At 32.4% G+C, this 24,235-nt stretch overlaps 1 protein-coding gene across 2 annotated transcripts in view; it reads right to left on the bottom strand.

Annotated features, from left to right (window-relative positions):
- Nucleotides 1–24,235, bottom strand: part of LOC114325992 (protein yellow) — a 130,869-nt gene that overhangs the window by 27,724 nt on the left and 78,910 nt on the right. The window contains exon 1 of one of the 2 annotated variants that reach the window (XM_028274156.2): nt 10,743–10,985. The exons of the other annotated variant lie outside the window; for it this stretch is intronic. The gene's annotated coding sequence lies outside the window, so the exon portion shown is untranslated. Of the gene's footprint in view, nt 1–10,742; nt 10,986–24,235 lie in introns of those variants that run through there. 2 annotated transcript variants of the gene reach the window in all.

The raw sequence follows: 24,235 nt of genomic DNA, 5'->3' as shown, positions 1-24,235 counted from the left end.
GAAATCTATTCGTAAACAATACACTGTGGTCTGTATCACAGTAATTAATGTATACCGACCTAAAAAAATATTTCTTGTTTTATGAATCACATTACGTGACTTTATACAACGAAATGATCATTGTATAACATTATCGTGTTATCCAAAGCTATGATTTTGAAATTTTTAAAGTGAAGATTGATAAGCGACCACAATAAAATCTTGTGGAATGTGTTAATATATAATTAGAATACAGATAAGTAAATTTTGTTCAAGGTTCTGATGCAGTTGTCTGTTGTTTGAGTTTTAGCGTTGTAGTAGTCGTGATTTTAACTTTTAGCACTTTCATAACTTTTCATCTGGCATTTCAAAACATTTAAAAACAATTTTGTTAAAAAACAGCTTTACTTTTGTTTTTTTTTTCCATTTAGCAACCATTTTAGATGAGCACGTGGTAACTTTTGCGCTATTCATTGGATCAAATTTTATTTTCATGGACGATATCGAGTATCCCCACCGTACTAGAATCTTCAACGAACACTTAGAAGACGCCGAGATTGTTCGTATGAATTGACCAGCTTCCAGCCCAGACATAAATCCAATTGAACGTCTATATAATACACTGGGAAGATGAATTCGAGTTCAATTATCCCGACCAAACAACTTGCTTGAGCTCAGTGTTGTTATTCAGACAATATGGGCCTATGCAGGATGTATAAGGGCGCGAGGAGGAAATACTAGGTATTGTTACGCTACTCTTCCCTATTCGATCGTGTGGCGCCGAAACCTTTTCACTGTTCACGGCTAGGATGGAAGAATCGAGAGATCTATGCGAGGAGCTATGAGTCAGCTTCGATGATTCCAGAACAAAATGAAAACATAATACGATATTCTTCAAACGCTGAGGCATTCATTATTTTGATGTGAAATGCGCGTTTTATAATGTAGAAAATAAATTATAAATAATAATTGTATATATAAATAATAATATAAATTATATGTTTTGATATAAATGGCGAATGCTATAAATTAAAATAAAGACTAATAAATTAAGTGTTTAAATTAAAAATAAATACTAACAAATTAAGTAAAAAAATATTTCAGTATTATTATCAAATCACTTAAAAGCATTCTGTTAGAAGTGTCTTTTAACAACAAAGCTGCTTTTCATTTTTCCAATTTTCCAGGAATGCCAATATATTTTTATAAATGAATACTTTTTTGCGTAAATTTGTTTCTTATTTACCTTTAATGTTAATCCTTAATCTATGCCTAATCTGTAAGGGTAAGCGGTATCTCCAATGTTTCTTCTACTTTATAAAATAGGAGCGAATCGCTTTTTTGCACTTGTGTATACAGGGTGTCCCGAAAAGAACGGTCATAAATTATACCATAGATTCTGGGTCAAAAATATGTTGATTGAACCTAACTTACCTTAGTACAAATGTGCACATAAAAGAAGTTATAGCCCTTTGAAATTACAAAATTTAAATCAATTTTTTTCAATATTTCGAAAACTATTAGAGATTTCTTATTGAAAATAGGCACGTGGCATTCTTATGGCAGGAGCATCTTAACAAAAAATTATAGTGAAATTTTTGCACCCCATAAAAATTTTATGGGGTTTTGTTCCCTTAAACCCCTCCCAAACTTTTGTGTACGTTCCAATTAAATTATTATTGAGGTACCAATAGTTAGACACAGTATTTTTAAAACTTTTTTGTCTCTTAATCTTTTTTCGATAAACCAGTTTTTATCGAGATGCGACTTCTTTTTTATATGTTTTCATAAAAATTGTATGGGGGTTTCGTTCCTTTAAACCCCCCAAATGTTTGTGTACGTTCCAATTAAACTTTTATTGCAGTACCATTAGTTAAACACAGTGTTTTAAAAACTTTTTTGCCTCTTAACATATTTTCATATTATTAAATGTAAATTATAGATTTTTCATATTACCAGGTCTCTATAATCGTACTTAACCATATATAAATAGGTAGTGGATTTGAAAAATATTCAAAATATCTCGATAAAAACTGGCTTTTCGAGAAAGTACTGAGAGGCAAAAAAGTTTTAAAAACACTGTGTTTAAGTAATAATACTTTAACAATAATTTAATACGAACATACACAAAAGTTTAGGGGGGTTTAGGGAACAAAACCCCCATAAAATTTTTATGGGGTTCACAAATTTCAGTACAATTTTTGTTAAGATGTTCCTGCCATAAGAATGCCACACGTCTATTTTCAATAAAAAATCTCTAATAGTTTTCGAAATATTGAAAAAAATTGATTTACATTTTGTAACTTCAAAGGGCTATAACTTTTTTATGTGCACATTTGTATTAAGGTAAGTTTGGTTCAATCAACATATTTTTGACCCCAGAATCTATGGTATAATTTATTACCATTCTTTTCGGGACACCCTGTATAATGAGGGTATTGTACTGTCAACTATTAAGAAATACACTATAGTTTACGAGTACTCTATACTCATTGAACATTTTTTCTTTGGTAAACGTACAATAAATTTTAATGACTTCAGGACTGACGTAGTATGAATGCAACTGCAAGTTTTTATTACTCTGATGTGTCACTTATATAAGATAATTTACCTAGTTATCTTTCTTCGAATACCTTTTATGCTGTTCGCAACTAATCAATAAATATTTGTTTATTTTTAGATAAAATGTCATCCAACTAAATATTTGTAATTATTGGTTCTAATTAATTTCTAAGAATGCAAGTATTTACTATTAGTATTTATGTGTTGATAGTAAACAAAATTTCTTAGAAAATGGTTTTATTTTTTTTCTATTTCCGTATAACAATTATAATAAACTCATAAATATGTATAATTACTATTATATATTATTTTAATTACTTGTTAACTATTCGTTTAACATTGTTAGTCCAGAAAAATAAGGTAAAAAAGTATCCTGATGGGGACTTTGACTCGTGTTCGGCCAGGTATAAATATCTGACAAGTTTCTTAAGTTTCATGGTCCTCCATAACCAAAACCTCTATGTTTCTTGCAGTGGGTTCAGTGGACTTTTTCAGTTATTAACAATTTAATGCCAAACACCTACAATCTGAAGACCTTTTGTCTACCAGTCAAATTCGAAGGAATTTGAAGGTAATTATTACAATAATTAATAAATGTTTCTGACTTAATCTTTACAATAATTTTACGGGTAGCATAAGCAAGATAGAAAGAAATAGAAAGGGAGGGAGGGAGAAAGAGAGAAAGAGTTAAAAAAGATGGAAAAATTAATTTGCACTGTTGCAAAATCATTGCATTTTTTTATAAACAATTTGAATGACTTTTTTGCTATTGCTGGCGTAAAATTATTTTTTATATTCGAAAAGCTGGCAATTTTAAAAAAGTTGTCCTATGATTATTCTGGATGCATTTAGTCCCGTTTTTCAAATAAGCGATATCGAAAAATGCTTCAAACTCGAGCTTTAAAATATCTTCAGTTCTTATTGATGGATTTTGACATTTATTTTTATAATTTGTGTATAATCTTTGCGTACATTACGAATGAGCCGTTTTTTGGTTAATGCCTCAACAATTAATGGCCATTGGCATAAATACGCCGTTTGTTAATAAAATTAATGTTAAATTAACTTGGTAATTTGTTTAACCATTGTTGGAAAAAATATTTTGATATTTTTAGGACGATTTTATATCAGAGATCAGATAGAATATGGCACTAGTGTGACAGTTTGATGGCAAATCCAAGTTGTTAAAGCAGACATTTTGTCAAACAAATGGCGTTGCGCGCTAACATTCTTTCACTTTATCTCTGATAGGCACCTCGCTTTTTTAACAGCTGGCACTCCACATATGCGTCTGATTTCCTCACTTCTTACCCTGTCTTGTAGTCCTTTTCCTGCAGTCCTTCTTAAGATCTTCATTTCGTTGGTCTCCAGATGTCTTTGTGTTTTGCATGTGTCTGGTCTTGTTTCTGCCGTGTAAGTCGTAACTGGCCTACTAACTGACTTATATATTTAGACCAGTGCAAATAGCTCTAAAATGGACCAAAAAAATAAAAAATTAATAGCAGGATGAGACCAATTCCAAATGAAAGTACACATATTAGATAACATGTGGAACATTTTTCACCAAATCTGAATGAGGGGAACATGGGTTGGGGGAGCGTTTTTAGGGGTAAAAACGGTTAATTACGATTTGCGGCAAAACGGCACATCCTATCGAAAAAAGTTAAATCGCAAAGTTGTAGGCAATAAAAAGATCTACAACTTTTGTAAATAAACATTTTTCACATAACCTCAAAATATCCGAGAAAATCGGAAAATTCGATGCTTTTGAATTTATTTTTTTTCTCACTGAAAAAAAAAATTTTTTTACCAAATATGGTGAAAACTTACCTCTTTCTGTCCCAAATATGCTGTAATTTTTCTGTATAAAAATATTTTTTAAAACTCTTGTTTTTTATGTTTAAGGGAAAATGTAAGCATTTTTTCAATTGAAAAATCTCCCGAAATTTTTTTAGCTTTTTTAAAGAAGTTGGCATTTTTTTTGTATATTGAAACCTCTATTTTCTGATGGTGTAAAAAATGTATACGTTACTGTGGAAAATTTTGTCACAAAAGGCAAAAATCGGAAATTTATTTTCAACCTCTTACCATTTTCAGATTCTCAGACGTAATATAAGTTGCATAGCGAGCAGGAACCAACGAACCTCTGTTAAAAATTTACTACACTGATGCCGTTATATGTGATTTTTAATTTTGTGAATAAATTATAGTTAAAAAAAAATAAAAAACACGCTTTTAAAGCACTAAAATTTAAAAATAAAATATTACTAGCTTTAATTTTAAAAGTTATTTTTAAATTCTTAGTGCTTTAAAAACGTGTTTTTTATTTTTTTTAAACTATATATTTTTTTAAAAAAGTCGGCCTACTTACCTATAAACTACATTTTTTAAACTTTTTTCTCATGAACCAAATTAAAAGTCGCAACAACTTTTTTAACGAAAATGTTTATTTAATACAGAAGAAAGTAATTATTATAATTTTAATGGCCAATTTTTCATCAATTAATTAATTTTTTGCTTCTTTGATGACATTTCTTCATCACATTCGGTAATGCTTACAGATTTTGCAGTTTCCTCTAAATCTTCTAGACCATCATGGTCTTCGTCTACATTTTCTTCATTTGGCGTTGGTTTCTCATCCATAATGTCATCATATTCATTTATATAAAAAAAAATGGTTTTTCGACATTGGAGCATTTATCAGAAGTACAATTTGAACATAAATTGGTACATTTCAAACCATGCTTTCGGCACCCACATTTTTGACTATTGCATCCTGTCTCACAGCTGCAGCAAATACTTTTTAGTAATATTTCTGGAATTAATTCTGCATTTGTGAATATGGGCACAAATAAATTTCCGATTTTTGCCTTTTGTTGTGACAAAATTTTCCACAGTAACGTATATATTTTTTTACACAATCAGAAAATTGAGGTTTCAATAAACAAAAAAAATCCCAACTTCTTTAAAAAAGCTAAAAAAATTTCGGGAGATTTTTCAATTGAAAAAATGCTTACATTTTCCCTTAAACATAAAAAACAAGAGTTTTAAAAAATACTTTTATACAAAAAAATTACAGCGTGTTTGGGACATAAAGAGGTAAGCTTCCACCATATTTGGTAAAAAAATTTTTTTTTCAGTGAGAAAAAAAAATAAAATCAAAAACATCGAATTTTCCAATTTTCTCGGATATTTTGAGGTTATGTGAAAAATGCTTATTTACAAAAGTTGTAGATCTTCTTATAGCCTACAACTTTGCGATTTAACTTTTTTTGATAGGATGTACCGTTTGGCCGCAAATCGTAATTAACCGTTTTCACCCCTAAAAGCGCTCCCCCAACCCATGTTCCCCTCATCCAGATTTGGTGAAAAATGTTCCACATGTTATCTAATATGTGTACTTTCATTTGGAATTGGTCTCATCCTGCTATTAATTTTTTATTGTTTTTTTGCTATTTGCACTGGTCTAATTCGGGCTTGTTTCCACTCTTAGGTGTTTGTTTTTCCAAATTGTGTTGTTTAGGCATCCAGCCGTTCTACTGTCTTTAATTATTTGGTCTTTTACCTCTTCTTCGATATTGTTGTCGGCTGATAGATTAATTCCCACGTATTCGAAAGTCATTACTTGTTGTAATATAATTTGATTATCTAACTCCAATTTGCATCTTATTGGTTTTTTGGCTATTACTAACCTTTTTGTTTTTTCGGCTGATATTTTCATATTCATTATTGGGCGTTAATGTTATTCGTGCAGTAATATTTGTAGTTCGTTTTCGCACTCTGCTTCTAACCCGGTGTCATCAGCGTAACAGAGTATTTTTACCTTTCTATCGCCCATTTTGTACCCTCTTTTTTCTTTGATATTATCGAATATTTGAATCGTTCTAAGAACTTGATAACAGTCGAAATATATGTCATTTCCGCGGTTATTGAGAAACAAAATAATGGATGACTACAGTTTATTCCGATGCATTCATCGTAGTTTTCCAATAAAGATCATTGTACGTATTGAGTCGAATGTCTTGCCTTATCTACTAAACGTTTATTTTTATATGCTTATCTTATAAATATGAAACAATATTTTTTAGTTAAAACCAAAAACTGAATTATTGACGTGAATATTATATGCAATATTTTTCGATAAGGTTAATGCAAATGATATCAAAAGTGACACATAAAGTGGCGAAATATTAATATTAATTATGCGTATTTAAATTGTTTATAATTATCGGACAATATTACTTGTTTATAGAACTTTACCACAAGTCTTTGTTTTTTAATTAAATACAACCGTTCTGTAAACACAAACACAGAGTTCACAGAATCGTTAAGAATTTACGGATTGTAAAAACCCAAAGGCACCAAGTTACTTTCAATTAACAAGAAACGCAAGTTTATTGAATTACTTACCAAAATTCGGGCAATGCGAAATATTTTATAATTTTAGTGGTTAACTGGCCACCCCCACAAAAAACCTGAAGAAAAAGAAACACGGTAATTTTTTTGTTCTAGGAAAGCGTAAACGTAAGACCATTCGGTATATCTACAAAAAATAATAAGAGAGGAAGATATACACACCCCCAAACTTATATGGAATCACAATGTTTTTCAGAACAATATTTATGTCTTTTAAAAAACTTGTTATTATTGTGAAGAATAAAGGTTTTTATTGAAAATAAACAAATCGATAAGACAATCAGATAGTACAGCTTGGTACGGTGTAGGTTATTTGCTTGAGTTGCAAATTAAACGAAGATAAATAAACTAACTTTTGCGTCCAAAAACGAAAATATGCCTCATGTGGGGTTATAGAACCTACAACGGGGAAAGACTATTTATTGGTCTTGTGGAGCAAGTAATGTTCTCAGAGGTACATAGCTGCAGAGCTAGGTGTAACACAGGGCGTTCTGTCTAAAACCTATGCTAGGTAACACGAAATAGGAAAGCTCAAAAATAAAGGAGGGAAAGTCGCCAAAAAGTAATAACGGCTCGCCACGATCGCTTAATTGTCCAATCAGCTGGAAGACACCTAATCATTTCTCACCAGCAGCTCCAAAGGCAGATTTTGGAAGCTACATGTGTAACTCTTTCAGTTGAAACGATAAGAAGAAGGGTTCGTGCAAAGAAGTATACAACAGGAGACGGTTATGGGTTCTCGAGTTATCCAGGCAGCACAAGATTGATCGTCTAAATTGGTGTCTTTACCACCAAAACTGGAACATTGGCAATTGACAAAATGTGCTATTTTCAGAAAAAGTCAGGATTTGTGTAAAATCAGATGACCCACGAAATCGTGTATTATCATATTAGAGGTCGTGTATCATACTTAGAGGTCGAGGAAGACAAACAAGAACGAAAACTGTCAGATCTGTTCACTCACAAATATAAAAGGGGAAGTGTAATGTTCTGGAGAGGAATTGTGATCCGTAAAAAAACTCCTCTAATTTTCATCCAATCAACGTTAACTGTTCACAGGTATGTTGATAACCTGTAGTTAGGCCCTGGAGAGGTGCAACAGGAGAGAATTTAATTTTTATGCATGATAATTAACCTCCACATACCATTAGAGTGACTAGAGACATCATTGAAGCAGAAGGTATCCCTTGTTCGAAGTGGCCTGCTTGCTCACCCGAGCTTAACCCTATTGAGTATTTGTGGGATATGTTTAAAAGAAAAATTAAAGCTCGCCGGGAAAATCCACAAAACACCGCACGGCTAGTACAAGCTGCTCTTGAAGAATGGAGCAACCTACCACAACAAAATGTTAATAATTTGATCAGGAGCGTGCCCCCGCAAACTGAAGCTTGCATAAGGACCAGAGGTGATAACACTGACTACCAAAAGAACAAAAAAAATTAATAAAAACAATCTATTCATTATTAGTTTTACATTGAAATTTTTGATGCTATTGACTTTAAAACAACTAGTTTCAATTTGTTGTTTAAATACTTTATTGCTTTATTTAATTGTTATGTATTTGTGTACGTGAGTTGGTACTCAATTTGGGGTCAGATGGTACCCTGGGCATAGCACATGTGATATTTTGTGCATCCATGTTTAATTTCATAATTATAGTCAATGTTTCCATGACTGATTAAGTTTAAAGGGTTTTTTGTATTTTGGTGGTTAGCATGTCAGCATCTTGTCAGCACTGATGATGATGTGTTATCAGATTGAAAACTAGTTCTGCTTGTGAAACATTGTGATGTACCCCTTTTTAGGGAATTTTAATAAATATACCTTTTATAAAGGATTTTGCTTGTTTTTTGAGTTTATTTAGATATATGTAGCCTGTGTACTGTGTATAATTTTAGATAATATGTCTGCGACTTTCTAGTAACTATTGTTGATATATTCTTGTTGTTGACTTCTTGTTAAAGCCTTTAGTTGCATTTGAAAACTGAGTTTGCATTTGAAAACTCCACCATAACACTGAATAATAAGTCCATTGAAAGAGTGAGCAAATTTAGATACCTGGGAACGTGGCTTTTTGAAGACTGGGCATCGGACAGGGAAGTAAAATGTCGCATTCAGCAAGCTCGACAAGCTTTCGTAAAGTTCAGGAAGGTACTGACCTATTCAGAGTTCGACCTTACACTGAGACTAAGGTTTACTAAATGTTACGTGTGGTCGGTACTGCTATATGGCATAGAGGGCTGGACACTCAAAGCGAGGGATATAAACAGATTAGAAGCCTTCGAAATGTGGCTTTATTGCCGTATCCTAAAGATACCATGGACGGCGAAAGTCACAAATATAGATGTCCTTAAAAGAATCAACCAAGAACGCCAGCTTTTCGAAAATATTAAGAAAAGAAAAACGGCGTATTTGGGTCATATCATGCGAAACGAAAAATACCAGTTCCTTCAACTTATAATCCAGGGTAAAATTGAAGGCAAGAGAGGAATAGGACGCAAGAAAATGTCCTGGCTCCGAAACATAAGGCAATGGACAGGGATTAACGACATACAATCTCTGATACGCATTGCAAGAAACATTGAGTTAATGGAAAATGTGATCGCTAACATCCATTAGTGGATTTGCATTTGAAGAAGAAGAACTAAAGCCTACTACATTCTCCAGATGGGTTTGCTCCACATTTTTCTTCATTAAGCAGGATGAAAGCTACAAAGAGCTATGAGAGATCCTTCGTTTTCTCCTTCATAGAAATTGTGACATTCACAGGATATTTTATACATGCTTTGATCTTTCTTATGTACCTATCGTTGAATGTGGTTTTGGACAGGACAGATCGCAGTATATTGGTTGTTTTAAATCTTGTTGTGATGTACTTATTTTCTATCCATTTCAATTTTTCTGGTAAGCATTGGACATACTTATTTTCGACATCTTTGAATCCCTCCTTGTGAATGTTTCCAGATTGCGTGTGGTGTTTTATTGTTTCTTTTTTTCAATCTTCTAAAATTTCTTGTTTTTAAATGACACTGGGTAAGCAGTTATTTTTTGTCGAGACCTTTGTTAGCAGGTTTTTTCTTCAGGATCGTCTTCAGAGTCTTGTCATGAATGAATATAAATTCAAATATAAGTATAGAGTGTAAGAAGTGCTACATATTTATAAAGTAAAGAAATGGGTATATCCTCTGGTTATAAAAATGGGCAAACAAAAAAAGACGGTAAGAAGTAGATAAAAATTCAGAAGTTAGTGTGTTGCTACTAACTTGTTCATTGGAAATGTAAAGAAGGTAAACCACAGAAGAGATGTTTTACCAAGAGGTAAAAAAAGAGAAGAATCTAATGCAAATCTATAAGAAGGGTACGAAGATACTCATTGAGATACATGTAAGGAATTTAACAAAATGTATCACTATCGTATGCCTATGTATAAGGCTAAAATAAATTTATAATATTTGCCGGCATTGTAGCAATATCAGTTTTGTCCATGGGGTAGTTTAGAATAATTTTAATAATGAACATTACCTACAGGCGAAAAAAATCGTTCCTATGAAAATTTCATTCTAAACGATATTGTAAAACTAAAGTATATGTTTAACATTGTACAAATAAGATAACAATTGCAAAACAAACAGGACTAACCTAATTGTCGTTTAAAACTGCTTTTTCAATGTCGCTAATATTAAACAATAGTTTATAAGAATGTATTAAATTTAAATTCAGGTTTGAATAAATAGGAAGATACCTACAAACAAAAATACCAATATATACAACAATAATAATCTTACCTGAGTACCTAATTATCTTAAGCAATTAGCCTCTCACTCACTGAACCACCTGCTATTCACCGAAACACCGAACTAAGATCCAAGTCAAAGGGTTACACAGATATATGAATGTACAGGAAGTAGCAGGAAACACAAACCACAATCACCATCCACACACAATACACTGACCAGAGCAGAGATGACAGAAACTAGTTTAGAATGAGAATGGGCAAAATCGTTTGATATATTGATAAATCCAACAAACAATATATATAATTGAGCGGACAGAGATGGACTCGGAGTGGGACAGCTGAAGTAGAATTTGGGATTTCTTGGTAGGTATGTACGTACGCCAACACTTTTTACACGTGGTAATTCTGTTGATAAAATTTCGCAAGTTGGGTAAAGGCTTAAAGATAGATAATATACAAGATGATTCACAAATAATTAATATTTAAAAGTGTAAGTTTTTATGACCAATGTTTTGTGAAAATATAAATCACCATCATCACCCAGCCTTCTGCATCCAAAGTTGAACATAGGCCTCCCCTAATTTCTTCCAGTATTGTCGGTATTGGGCCTCCTGCAACCAATTCCCAGCAACCCTTTTGGCGTCGTCTGTCCATCGTGTAGGTGATCTATCCTATTTCTTCTGTCTGCTCGTGGTCTCCACACTGTAATTTTTTGGGCCCACTTCCCGTCCTTCATTCTGGCTACATGGCCAGTCCAATTCTACTTCAGCTATGCTATTCGCTCTGTGACATCTGTGATGCCTGTCCTTCTTCTGATTTCTTCGTTTCTGACCCTGTCTCTGAGAGTCAGTCCAAGTAGTGACCGTTCCATTCTTCTTTGGGCCACTCGAAGTTTGGTTGCTGTGGCCTGGGTTAAGTCATGACTGGAAGCACACATTGGTCGAACGTCTTTTTTTTCAAATAATTTGGCAAGTTTGTGACGATAATATTATTTTTGACAAAGTGACCAATTGTGACAATTGTGACGAAAAGCCTAGTTGATTATTATTCTTGGAGCGTTGGTCGAAGAATAATAAACAACAGCGAGGTATAAGAGGTGAGTTTATGTAGGTAGTATGTCCCGACCATTTTCCGCTGTCGTTTTGGCGAGCTGAGCGAATCTGACAGTTTTCCTCTTACCTATCCTTTTACCTATCCTTATACGAGCGGTGATCGTATATCCCTAATATGTCTTTTCATCCGGCGAGCTGAGCGAGATTCCCTTTCTTCCCTTTCCTTATTCATTCATGTCGTATTAATAAAAGCAATTCCTATTTCACGCGATCGTCAAAATCATTCATTCATGTGCAAAATATAGTCACATCAGCCCGAACAGAAAGCTCGATGGGTAGATTATAAATATATTTTATTAACGAAATTAACGAGTAATTAAGGCTAATTATCTTATCTTTTGTATGTTTTGATTCCAAATAAAAATGTCTTTATAAACGAACTCTTTTCTTCAATTGATTTAGTTACCTGGAGCAACAACGCAACGACATCGTTACAAGTTGCTCTTGAAGAGCTAAGGTAATCCTTCTTTGTAATTCGGCAGTTTGATTACCCTGACAATTTTAATTTCATGCCGTAAGTATTTATATTTATAGACCAATGCTATTTCGTTGAAGTCGACTTTTGGATTTTCGCTTGGTACCAGGTTATTCATGTATTGTGTCTTTCCAAAATTTATATTTAAACCAACTTTCTGACAGGCGGCATCTAACTTAGTAAGCATTCTAATGTTTTTTAAGTTGTCTGTTATAAGAACTATTTCGCTGTCGACATTTATTCCTTTGATGCCCCACTCCAATTGTTTGAAAGCATGTTCAAATACTGGAAGCATGTTCAAGCAAATGAACGTGGCGAAACACTATTAAGGTTCATGCTGCAACACGAACTATTTCAAATGAACAGTTTTTTCAAAAAGAGACCACAGAGAATGGACATGACAAAGTCCTGATGGAAAAACTCAAAACGAAATAGATTTTATTATCACTGACAAAAAAGACACAGTTAAAGACATTACGGTTCTAAACAGATTTGTTACCAGTAGCGACCATAGAATGGTACGAGGTAAAATAGAAATAAGCTTAAAGAAGGAGAGGTATAAGATGATTAAAAAGAAGAACAAATCAAAACCATGGATGAAACCATCAGATGTAGATAGTTTTCAGCAATGTATTTCAGACATACTTAGCAGTCCTGAAGCAGAAAGTAATATAAACGACTTAAATAATAAATTAACAAATGCCTTACTGGAAAGTCAAAACAAATTCTGTCCTAAAACTCAAAAAGAAGAGAAGATCAGCCAAAATACCAGGCAACTAATGCATAAAAGAAGAGAAATGAGAAGCGACACGGAAACTAAAGCTAATGAACTACAAAAATTAAATAAAGAAATATCCAAAGCTATTAGACAAGACACTCGAAAATACAACCAAGAACAAATCGAACATACCATTGAGAACAATAGAAGTATGAAAGTATTGAGAAGAAGACTAAGAACGGGGACAAGGCAGCTAATAACGATTAAAGATAGAAATGGTCACCTTACAACCAACAGAGAGAAAACCCTTAAAATATTTGAAGACTTCTACAAATTGCTGTACACAAGCTAACACAAAGTAAATAGCAAAGAAGATCAAGTACCAGAAATATTAACAAGGAAAAAGGGCATTGTCAACCAAGGATCGGAACTGCTACCGGAAATCACAATAGACGAAATAAAACTAGCCCTAAAAAAAGCTAAGAATAACAAATCTCCAGGCGAGGATTGTGTAGTTACTGATGCAATCAAAATCGGAGGCACTTGTCTTCTTAAGGAAATAAAAAACCTGTTTAACACGTGCCTTTTAGATAGTAATATACCCGGAAAATGGCACAATGCTAAAGTAATTCTACTGTACAAAAAAGGAGATCCCCATGAAGTAGAAAATTACAGACCTATAAGCCTTCTTAGTCACTTATACAAACTCTTTACAAGAATAGTAACAAATCATCTTGAGAAAAAACTTGATTTCTACCAGCCAATGGAGCAAGCGGGATTTCGTACCGGGTTTGGAACAAATGATCACCTACAGAACATTAAAACGGTAATAGAAAAGACTATCGAATACAATCGACCACTCGTTTTGGCTTTTGTAGATTTCCATAAAGCCTTTGACACGGTAGAATTTGACAAAATTCTGGAAGCACTACAAGCATCCCGCATTGACTACCGATACACAAGGTTTATTTACAATACATACAAGAACGCAACTATGTAGGTGAATCTACATAAAAACACGGACCATATCCCAATCGGCAGAGGAGTCCGACAGGGCGATACCTTATCGCCCAAACTGTTTACCGCAGTACTAGAATATGCTTGTAGAAAACTTAACTGGGAAGAGCGAGGCCTGAATATTGACGGTAGAAGATTAACAAATTTGAAATTCGCAGACGACATAGTTTTATTCTCTGACAACCTTAAGGAGATATGTACAATGCTACATGAACTTCAGTTAGTGTGTGCCAGTGTAGGTCTTAAAATAAACATCTCCAAAACAAAATTCATGACAAACCTAGTACCTAGCGGAAATATCAATATTGGGGAAAACGAAGTAGAGCTAATGGAAAAATACATATACCTTGGACACGAAATAAAGAATACAAGAAACAACCAAACATGCGAACTACAAAGAAGAATAAACCTAGCATGGGCAGCCTATGGAAAACTCAAAGACATCTTTAAAAGCGATATACCAATTTCTTTAAAACGTAAAACATTTGACCAATGTGTGTTGCCTGTGATGACTTATGGTGCCGAAACTTTGACATTGACAGCTACAACTTCTAAAATGCTGCAGATAGCCCAGAGGAAAATGGAAAGGTCAATGCTGAGTATATCGCTTCGTGACCGAGTTAGAAATGAAGACTTACGACGAAGAACAGGAATTACTGATGTAATTTTCCGAATTGCCACCCTGAAATGGAACTGGGCCGGACACGTCGCCCGAATCAGTGATGGGAGATGGACGAAGAGATTACTTGAGTGGAGGCCAAGATTAGACAAAAGAACTAGAGGAAAACCACCTACTCGTTGGACTGACGTTCTCAAGAAAATGTCTAGAAATTGGATGCAAAGTGCTCAAAATAGAGCACAATGGACAAAAATGAGGGAGGCCTATGTCCAGCAGTGGACACAAAGGGCTGGATGATGATGTTCAAGTACTGCCGTGAAGAGTTTGGGAGATAATGTCTCCCTGTCTAATTCCACTTTTGATATTTTTATAGATTTGGTATCTTTGTGCAGTCGGGCAGTCATGGTTACATTATTCTATATGTTCGCTACCAGTTTGCAGTACCGATAATCTATACGACTTTCCTCCAACGCTCTCATTATGCTGCTAATTTCTGTGGTATCAAAAATGCTTTGCCAAAGTCTACGAAAGCCAGGACCAATGGTCGGTTGTGTTCGATGGATTTTTCTAGAATCCCTTTATGTTCCTTTATGTTCTTTAAAAGTCTGTCTCCTCCAATATTTATGGCTTCTATAACGATATTATCTTCAAATAGAACATAATAAACCAATTGCATTTTTAGACATTTTATCCCAGCCTTTAAGTGCAGTTACCTAAAAAACAACCCCAAATACAAAATTATGTGGGGCGCACAAATATTGATTTTTTTCAGCTTCTCCTTATGCACTATTATAAAAGACGTCAAACTACATGTAGCTATTTTATTCATCCATTATTTCGATTTTTTCCTGTCCCTTCTTCTTCTTCTTTTTCTAGTGCCGACTCCACTAATGAAGGTTGGCCATAACCATTGCAAATTCGTCCCTATCTTCTGCTTCTCTTAAAAGCGTCTGTGTGTTCGGTGGCACCCAAAATCCCGACAGCCAAAATCCCGACAGCCAAAATCCCGATGGCCAAAACAGCGACACGCCATAATCCCGATATGCCAGAATCCTCACATAAGTAAAAATTCCGACCACTACATTTTTAATATTTATTGTTTCCTTTTCAAATACAATACCAAATCATATTATAGAGTATTGAAATTGAAAAATTATTACTTACTAATAAGTACGGGTACTCATTATTATGTATTTTAAAAGAAAAAATTATTTAAACACTTCATTTTATAATATAAAAGCTATACTTCCTGAAATGGAAGGTTGTAAGTGACATGATAATGTCTATTATATGAAAGTAAACTTGAATTCAGGATTTGAATATACATATATTATTGGACTATATATTGGCAAAAAAATGAAATTCATGTACCCATGTTAGAAATTTTATTTAGAAATTAGTTCATATTAAATGGTAAATACTTTTGTTTAGCAACAAAAAATAAAAAACAGATGACCATAAATAAAAAACAAGAAAAAAATGTAATTATTTGTTAAAAAGAAAATTATCAAACCTGTCGGGATTCTGGCCTGTCGGGATTTTGGCCTGTCGTTATTCTGGCGTGTCGGGATTTTGGCCGTCGGGATTGTGGCTGTCGGGATTTTGGTTGTAGGGATTTTGGGGTAGACCACTGTGTGTTTAACCCGGTTCAGTTGCGAATGTTTATCAGCCAGGATATTATTTTTCGTATACCAGGACCCCTTTCTCCTTCGATTTTACCCTTCATAATCAACTGCAACAACTCGTACTTATCATTTCTAAGTATGTACCCCATGTGTCTCTTCCCATTCTATACAACACCATTACGCTCGGAATATGATCGGTCCATGGTATTTTCAAAATTCTCCTAAAATGCCACATCTCAAAAACTTCCAGCCACTATAAAGAAGAATAGAGCCGATATAACATTTTACCATCCGATATCGGATGTACAGATTGAGGCTTTGGTTATCCAGAAAATTCCTTATCTTTAAAAGGCCTGGCCCAGACCCAGGCCCTGTTCCTTCATACTTGTTTAATTTATTTCATTGCTTTCCCCCTTTCTTTCTGATCCGTATGCCTGCTTTGCCCAAGTGTTCCTTATGTCCTTTTCTTGTTTGTTTTTGTTCTTCTTGCCTTATAAATTCTTTTGAACAATATATTTCTTCCATCCTGCATTTATACAACACCAATTAGTTCTAACTTTTATTATGGGTTTTTGGTGTAAATTCTCTTTGATTATGTAGGTAGTTTCATATTCTGTCGAGTTTGGTCTTTTCACCGATCTTTTTCTTCATTTCTTTTTCGTTTCTATTTTGTTAAAATGATTTTGTTAATTGTATTCTTCTTCTTTCGGTAAAAGATAAAGATAAAATATAAAAATAAAGATAAAGATATGTCAAAAAGTAACGATTTTTATCTATCAGTTTTGGAATTTTAGTTTTAGTAGGTAATTTTTGTCAATTTCCTTTAAACTCTGTAAGAGATATTTTTTTCGTGCTGTCAGATATTAAAATTATTATTTAAAAAATAAAAGCCAGCTCTGACAAAAATCTCTATACTTAAAACAAGAATGTAAATTTTATGCAAATTAATAACAAATATCTTCATATTGCCTGGGTTTTACAAGTTCGTATGAATAAATAGCAGTTAATCTATACAAAAAAAATTCTCATCGACTTAAATGTGTAAAATCCGGAGTGGAAAAGAGTCAGAATCCGGATGACTTCCCAAAGTGATTTGCCAGATTTTTTTATTTATAGTTTTAACCAAATGAATCGGATTTTTACCGGTGCATATGCTAAAAATATTTATAATGTCCATAATTATTATATTTAAGGTGGAAGTAAATTTCCGAAAGAATGAGTCACAAGTTTTCCAAATGATATACAGCAGAAAAATACAATAAATTAAACTTTATATAAAATTGATATATATTTAATTAAACTCGTTTATAATCATACAGTGCGTCCATAAAGTAACGCATAAATTCGTTATTTCGTAAACCGGAGAATTTAAGGAAAAATCCCGAAATAGGTCGATTTTTATTTTCAAATTACGATTTTTTGGCATATATATCATGCTAGTGACGTCATCCATCTGGGCGTGATGACGTAATCGATGATTTTTTTAAATAGGAACAGGGGCCATGTGACAGCTCAATTGAAAGGGTATTCAATTCTCTATCAAATAATATAAACATTAAAATAATTATTTATACAGGGTGTTCAAAAAACATTTTTTTAATTAAAATAAGTGAGACAAAAAGAAGAATATATGTTATTTATTTTAATTCAAATTGCATTTTACTACTGTAAGTAAAGAGAAAAAAAATTTAATTGACAAATAAACATTGATTTTCGTTTAAACGAAATGTTCAAACTGCCAAGAGACAGGTGGGTGGCAGCCTTAACATTGAATTTAAGCGACAAACAATATTTATTTGTCAAATAAACATTTATTTCCTGTTTTCTGACAACAGTAAAACGTATTTTGAATTAAATAAATTACATACATTCTTCTTTTTGTCTCAATTATTTTAATTAAAAAAATGTTTTTTTGGACACCTTGTATAAATAAATATGTTAATGTTTACATTAGTAAATAGAGAATTGAATACCCTTTCAAATGAGCTATCACATGACCCCTATTCTCATTTAAAAAAACATCGATTACGTCATCAATGCCCAGATGGATGACGTCACTGGTATGATATATATGCCAAAAAATCGAAATTTAAAAATAAAAATCGACCTGTTTCGGGATTTTTCCTTAGTATCGATAGTTTACGAAATAATGAATTTATGCTTTACTTTATGGACTTACTGTATATACCAACAGCGTGTGTTGGCAACATATGACAAACTTTTTTATTATAAATTTTCCGAAAAAAAGTTATTCTTCATAAAACGTTCTGCATGGTCTAAAACCTGAGATCCAACCCCCATGAAACCTAAAGAAGATTCATTAAAAAAATATGAATTTCACTCACTGGCAGAACTTTTCAAAACAGATGGAACACGATTTCTACGGAATACAAAGACAAATATGGAGAATGATCAGAAGACAAAGAAAAGAGATGAACGAACTAACTAAAGACAGACACATTCGAAAGGAAACATGAGTAGACTACTTTCGATCCCTATTTGCTAAAGGTTACGATAATGAACCACCAATACTAGAAGTGACAACAAACGAAAGAATAAATATTGAGAAGGGTAGAGAAATAAAGGAAGCATTAAGGAAATTAAAAATATAAAACCACCAGAAGAGAACAGAATATCTAACAAACTCCTAAAGTATGGAGGACCAGATCTGATCAAACAACTTTTAAAAATAATCCAAAAAATAATAGAATAAAACAGGATACCAAAATAATGGAGATCAACCATCCTCCAACCTCTCTTCAAAAAGGGTGAGAAATCGAATCCGGAGAATTACAGAGCAAATGTGCCTGCCTTTGGATTGAAAAAATCCGAAAGGTTGTGGGTTCGAATCTCACCAGGGTCAGAAATTTTTCATTTATTATAAATTAATAAATGAATATAGTTTCTGTCCTTGTGGGATCGGTACTCACCGGAGGGACCGCAGACGTTCGGATACAATTAGCGTCTCTTTGCAAAGACAATGACGTCGACTTTGCAAAGTAACAAGACACTTACTCAACACACACACTACACATGACACTAGGTACCTAACTGTTCAAAATTACCGTACCTACCATGCCAATGGCCATTAGTTGTCGAGGCATTAGCTAAATAAAAAAAATTTATTAAACATAACACTAAAATTTTTTTTTATTTAAATTTATGTGTCTCGGCAGCAATGGCCATTGACACAAACAATATTGGTTATACAATAATTAATTACAAAAAGACTTAAAACTAAATATTATAACTAAATATAAATATCTAGTCAATATAAAGTATAATATGTAGTCAAAAGTAACTTGAATTTGTTTATATTAACGCTTTGGATGTCTGGAAATAAGTGATAACCTTGGACATCACTGCAATACTGGTTGCCTAACCGTTGGCGTCCGTTGGGACGGGATAGCAACAGTGAAAAACTTTTGACAGTTTGACACTGAATGTGTTTAAGTTGGAAGATTATTAAGTAAAACATCTCTTACTGACCGAAGTTACAGCTTGTTATTGATGATTAACACGTAACAGAATTGTTATTAGTCACTATTTGAGCGAAAACTAATTTTGATAACTAGTATTTACAGTAATAATTACAAATTTCGGCACCAATTTACAGATCGATACATACACGTTCTCCACTAAAATTAATAACCAAAGTGATAACAAATAAACTGAATAAAATTATAACATTAGCAGAAGAACGACAAGGTTTTAGGTCGGAAAGATTATGCACCGATCCTATATTTATAATGAGATGATAAAGATCTGAGACTTTTACATCTATATTGGAATCAAGAAGCTTCTATTCTGGTAGATGGTAAAGAGACAGACAAAATTTGCATTCAAAGAGGTGTCAGACAGGGTTGTGTGTTATCCCCAACTTTGTTTAACGTATACTCAGAAATAATTTTTAACGAAGCCTTGGAAGGGCAATGTGGAGTTCGAATCGGGGGAGAAACTATTAACAACATCAGATATGGAGACGACACCGCGATCATGGCTGAAAATATCGAAGAGCTTCAATTCCTTATAGATCGAGTCACTAGAGAATGCTCCAATAACGGACTTGGCATAAATGCAACAAAGACAAAGTTACTTGTGGTAATGAAACAAGACGTCGGCCCCATGCAACTAACTGTCAATAATGAACCTTTAACAAAAATTAACCATTTTAAATGCCTAGGATTTTGGATAAACGAGACACTAAATCCGGATGCAGAAATTAAAACTCGTATAGAAATTGCAAGAAGAGCATTTATGAAACTTAGATCTGTTCTGAGCAACTCTCAGTTGAATTTACAACTAAGAATCAAGTTCCTAAAATGTTATGTGTATCCTGTATTACTTTATGGAGGTGAAACCTGGATCATGAAGGTTAACACGATGAACAAACTAGAAGCCTTCGAGATGTGGTCATATCGTAGAATGCTCAGAATATCTTGAGTTCAACGCATTTTAAACAGAGAAGTCTTAAACAGAGTAGGTCAAGGCGAAGGTGACTTAATTAAGATGATAAAAAAGAGAAAACTTGAATATCTAGGGCATATGATGGGAGGTAGCAGATACAGGATACAGATACAGGTAGCAGAGGTCGCAGATACAGGATGCTGCAGTTAATACTCAACGGAAAGATCGAGGGGAAAAGAAGAATTGGTAGGAAGAAATATTCATGGCTCCGAAACCTTCGTCAAATCTTATCGGTAGATGAATTGTTACATGCCGCGTAAGATCGTGAAAAGTATCATCAAATTGTCATGGAAGCTACCCACGTCTAAAATTTGAGCACCGTATTTAAAGAAGAAAAAAAAATTGCAAGAGAAATCATTAGAATACAACAAACTGACATATTTTTGTTTCATGATCGTTAAGAAAGTATTTGGTAGGGTGAAATTAAATGACATTATCCATTTATTTTACGCAAAACAGATACCTCTAGGAATGATCAAAACGATGTAAAATATTTACCAGAACAACAAAATAAAAGTAAAAGTAGAAAAAGAACTAACAGATCCAATTCAAGCTGGCAACTCGCTGAACTTTCTATTGTTCAACCTGATCGTAGATTAAATAATAAAGAAAGTAAGAACGAAAAAAGGATATCAAAGAACAGGAGAAAAACAACATAAAATGATCTGCTATGCAATACTAGACTTTCAATGTTTCATTTACAACGTAAAATTTAACATGTAAAGTTTCCCTCAAAATAATTTATAATAGTGAATAGAGCAAACAGAGCCGCAGGATGCCTAAATGAAACCATATGGAGAAATAAAATATCGGGAAAGAAATTAAACGTAGAATTTACAAAACAGTCATCAGACCAATAATAACATACAGGGTGAGTTTTTAGTGCGGGATCGGTCAATAACTTCATTATGGTATAAAATATCGAGAAAAGTTATTTAAAAAAAATGTAGGCAATGATACTCTCCACGCTTGGAAAATATGCCCATTTCTACAGGGTGATCAGTAACTGCGTGGTATATCAAATATATAATTTTTTAAATGGGACACCCTATATATTTTTTCATATTTATATTCTCCTCATAATTCTTGTTCATATAATATATGGTTTTGCATTACTATACAGAGTATTTAACAAGTTATGACCATTTTTATTTCGAAATCACTATGAGATTATCACCCTGTATATAAAGAAGTAATTCGTAGGCAATAATTTGTTTTATGTAATAAAATACACAATATACTGTAGTTTTTAAATTAAGTCCAATCCACATCATTGACGAATATTTGTATACAGGGTGAACTACAAAACCAAATTACGATTTTCTCTATTTTTTTAAATGGATCACCCTATATTTTATTTTTCAACATTATTATATTTAATATACTCTTTCATTTTTATATAGCATTCCCTATATCTAAACTGATTACTTTCCGAGATATTTTTAGTTTTCTTCAAATTTCGGGAATACATTCAATTTTTCTAGTAGAAATAAGTTAGTATTGAGTGATAATTAAACAAAATTATTTTTATTAGATAAATAACTAACACAAAATATAAACCATAGCAATATGCAGTGAATATACCAATAAATGTGATATTAAGAAATTATCATATTTCCCTAATATACAAGAATCGTTAAATTCCTACAAATAAAACTTTGTCTTGTATATAATAATATAACAAGATTATTTTTATTCAATAAATAACTTACATGAAACATAAATCAAAACAATATACAACTGATGTAACAGTTTTTAGATTGGTATATCAACAGCATTCTAAGCCAAGAATTTTTTAGTAGAACATTCATTTTTATAAGCACTTTTAAACTACAAAACAAAATTACGATTTTCTCATTTTTTTTAATAGAACATCCTATATTTTATTTTTTTTTTGAAATATTGTATTTATGATACTCTTTCATTTTTTTATAGCATCTCCTATACCTAAACTTATTAGTTTCTGAGATATTTTTAGTTTTCTTCATTTGCCGGGAATACATTCAATTATTCTTATAAATATAAATAACTTAACAAACAAGTATTATGTAATAATATAACAAATATTTTCATTCAATAAATAACTAACAAAAAAATAATACACCATAACAAAAATTTAATGAATGTACCAATTAATGTGATGTTAAGGATATAAATCTAAAGTAAATGTTGAAAATGACCACTTTCAACGTCTATACAATTTTGTAACCGATATTCAAATGACCGAGACACATTTCTAACATTTTTGTAAGTCAATATTATTAAAAGCTTCTTTTATTCTATTTTTTATATCATCAAGCGTTGTTGGATGCTTCTGGTATACAAGGTTTTTTATATAGCCCCACTTAAAAAAAATCAATTTTGGAAGAACTGGAGCATCGTCGTATAAAAACCTCAACCGTCAAAAAATGTGGACCAATCACATAATCTCTAACAATATCACCTCAAACATTTATAGATCACCTAGTTTGAGTGTTAACAAAGTAGGGATTTCTTGATGCATATTAATGAAATTTAATATGAAAATTATATTATTAATAACTGCGGGTCACATTCTGCTATTAGGAATGCGTTACTAAAAACTTCTTGGCTTAGAATGCTGTTTATGCTTTGTATGAGTTGTTTATTAAATAAAAATAATCTTGTAATTTTATTATACACAAGATACCTATATTTTTTTTGTAGGAATTGTATGATTCTTGTATATTAGGGAAATATGATAATTCCTTAATATCACATTTATTGATAGATTCATTGCATATTGCTATGGTTTATATTTTGTGTTAGTTATGTATTGAATACAAATAATTTTGTTTAATTATTATTCAATACCAACTTATTTCTACTAGAAAAATTGAATGTATTCCCGAAAGTTGAAGAAAACTAAAAATATCTCCGAAAGTAATAAGTTTAGATATAGGGAATGCTATAGAAAAATGAAAGAGTATAATAAATTCAATATTTTTGAAAAATAAAATATAGGGTGATCCATTTAAAAAAAATAGAGAAAATCGTAATTTGGTTTTGTAGTTCACCCTGTATACAAACATTCGTCAATGATTTCAATTGGACTTAATTTAAAAACTACAGTATATTTTTTATCTTACTACATAAAACAAATTATTGTCTATGAATTACTTCTTTATATACAGGGTGTTAATCTCATAGGGATTTCGAAATAAAAATGGTCATAACTTGTTAAATACTCTGTATAGTAATGCAAAACCCTATATTATATGAACAAGAATTACGAGGAGAATATAAATATGAAAAAATATATAGGGTGTCCCATTTAAAAAATTATATATTTGATATACCACGCTGTTATTGATCACCCTGTAGAAACGGACATATTTTCCAAGCGTGGAGAATATTATTTCCTACATTTTTTCTAAAGAAATTTTTTCGATATTCTATACCGTAATGGAATTATCGACCGATCCCTCACTAAAAACTCACCCTGTATATGCGGCAGAAACACAACCTGACCAGAGAGAACAAAAATAATG

The sequence above is a fragment of the Diabrotica virgifera genome, chromosome 3 (genome assembly GCF_917563875.1).
Source record: "Diabrotica virgifera virgifera chromosome 3, PGI_DIABVI_V3a".
NCBI lineage: Eukaryota > Metazoa > Arthropoda > Insecta > Coleoptera > Chrysomelidae > Diabrotica > Diabrotica virgifera.
This window is presented reverse-complemented; position numbering and strand designations above follow the sequence as displayed.